We start from the raw sequence: 2500 nt of genomic DNA, 5'->3' as shown, positions 1-2500 counted from the left end.
CCCCAGCCGCGCTCTCGCCAGCCAAGGCGAGTGCGATTGATTGCCAAACGACCCTCAGACAGGCGTGGCCCCGGGAAGAACCCGGGGCCGCAAAGTGCGTTCAAAGTGTCGATGATCAATGTGTCCTGCAATTCACATTAATTCTCGCAGCTAGCTGCGTTCGTCATCGACGCACGAGCCGAGTGATCCACCGTCAAGAGTTGTCTGAGTTTGTTTTAGGTCTCTCCCTCGCCAGAGGAAAGCGACCCGGACCGCACATACGCTCCCCACCTTGAGCTACAGCCACCTGCACGCCGGCGTGCGGGCGGAGCAGGGTGGCGTGAAGCGATGGGGAGCACCATCCTGGTGCGGCCCGCAGAAACATACGTCTATTGGGGGGAGGAGGACAGGGCGCCCAAGAGGCGATGCGTGCCCCAACGCACCGCAGCGACGGAGGCAGGATCACCGCCACCATGTCGCCCGCCTAGTATCACGAGGCGTGCAGCAGCTTTGCCCTAGGAAAAGCAGAGGCGGGAACGGGCACCGGCCATCGGTTCGGCAGCGTCACTGACGCGTGCACGTGGCGGCGTGTCGGCGAGCGGACTTCCTGCGAGGAGGCGGGGGCGGCACTCGCCCGAGCAGACGCCCGCCCGGCCCAGCCACCGCCGAGGTGGACTGGGAGTCGCGGCAACGGCTCGTCATACTCGTTCCCACACTCACAGCGCAGCTTGCCCGCAAGCCACCGACCACCGATCGACGCCAGGCGCCCCGACCGAGAGCGGGATCGCTCGTTCGCCCTGCTGGCAGTTCGCTGGGGATCACTACTGCACGGAGCTCGGAGACCGACGGGCGGCAACTCGAGAGTCTTTAAACCACCACCCCCATCCCGCAAGTGCAAAGAGGCTGTATACGCACAGACGGGTGAGGGGAATAGGTACCCCGTCGGGTTTGAAGGGAGCGTGACTAGATAGCAACGATGTAAACCCAGCCGATTTGGGAGCGAAAGACCGGCGCCTGCATCACCGGCTTCGTTTCCCGTGGCTGGAGAGTACACCGAAACCCTCCGTCTGTCGCGAGCTCCCGACGACGCGGTGCCGCCAAGCAGCAGGGCCGGACCTGGTGTGGCTCCCCTCGTCGATCACAGACCGGTCGGCACTACTGACGAGACGGTGGAACGGGCTTCGCCCCTTGTGACGAAGGGTGATGCGAACCCGCCCGCCCGCGTGCGTTCGGGGTGGACTCGGCAAACGGAGATTTGAAATCGGAAAGTGTCCTCCTGCCCCGCGCAGGTAGGCGCCCAACAGTTGTGGGGGGTTTGGCGGTGACCACGGCTGCAGGGCCTGCTACCCCGACGAGCTCTCCTGCTGGCCCCGAAACCACCCTCGCGAGACAAGTTGAAACGGAAACGGGCGTACCCCCAAGCCGACGATCCTTTCTTATTTGTTACTTTTTTTTTCACTTGCTCGAGTTGTGGGGATTTGGCGGTGACCACGGCTGCAGGGCCTGCTACCCCGACGAGCTCTCCTGCTGGCCCCGAAACCACCCTCGCGAGACAAGTTGAAACGGAAACGGGCGTACCCCCAAGCCGACAGAGATCCTTTCTTATTTGTTACTTTTTTTTTTCACTTGCTCGAGTTGTGGGGGTTTGGCGGTGACCACGGCTGCAGGGCCTGCTACCCCGACGAGCTCTCCTGCTGGCCCCGAAACCACCCTCGCGAGACAAGTTGAAACGGAAACGGGCGTACCCCCAAGCCGACGATCCTTTCTTATTTGTTACTTTTTTTTTCACTTGCTCGAGTTGTGGGGGTTTGGCGGTGACCACGGCTGCAGGGCCTGCTACCCCGACGAGCTCTCCTGCTGGCCCCGAAACCACCCTCGCGAGACAAGTTGAAACGGAAACGGGCGTACCCCCAAGCCGACGATCCTTTCTTATTTGTTACTTTTTTTTTTCACTTGCTCGAGTTGTGGGGGTTTGGCGGTGACCACGGCTGCAGGGCCTGCTACCCCGACGAGCTCTCCTGCTGGCCCCGAAACCACCCTCGCGAGACAAGTTGAAACGGAAACGGGCGTACCCCCAAGCCGACAGAGATGCTTTCGCTCCTGTTACTTTTTTTTTCACTTGCTCGAGTTGTGGGGGTTTGGCGGTGACCACGGCTGCAGGGCCTGCTACCCCGACGAGCTCTCCTGCTGGCCCCGAAACCACCCTCGCGAGACAAGTTGAAACGGAAACGGGCGTACCCCCAAGCCGACAGAGATCCTTTCGTACTTGAACCAACACAAAGTTTGTCACGTTTTATTTTTACGAGTGATCGACCGTCAAGATTTGTCTCTGAGTTTGCTTAAGGTCTCTCCCTCGCCAGAGGAAAGCCACCCGGACCGCACATACACTCCCCACCTTTAGCAGCAGCCACCTGCACGCCGGCGTGCGGGCGGAGCAGGGTGGCGTGAAGCTGTGGGGAGCACCAGCCTGGTGCGGCCCGCAGAGACATACATCTATTGGTTGAAAAAAAACAGGGCGCCC

General features: G+C 61.2%; 1 non-coding gene across 1 annotated transcript; it reads right to left on the bottom strand.

Moving 5' to 3' along the window:
* Positions 1-48: 48 nt before the first annotated feature.
* LOC140474700 (5.8S ribosomal RNA) lies at positions 49-202 on the bottom strand. The gene has a single exon (XR_011959338.1). It is a non-coding gene; the product is annotated as a 5.8S ribosomal RNA (ribosomal RNA).
* Positions 203-2500: the final 2298 nt, after the last annotated feature.

The sequence above is a fragment of the Chiloscyllium punctatum genome, unplaced genomic scaffold, assembly GCF_047496795.1.
Source record: "Chiloscyllium punctatum isolate Juve2018m unplaced genomic scaffold, sChiPun1.3 scaffold_1139, whole genome shotgun sequence".
Taxonomy (NCBI): domain Eukaryota; kingdom Metazoa; phylum Chordata; class Chondrichthyes; order Orectolobiformes; family Hemiscylliidae; genus Chiloscyllium; species Chiloscyllium punctatum.
Note: the sequence above shows the minus strand (reverse complement) of the source record. Positions and strands in the feature narration are given on the sequence as shown.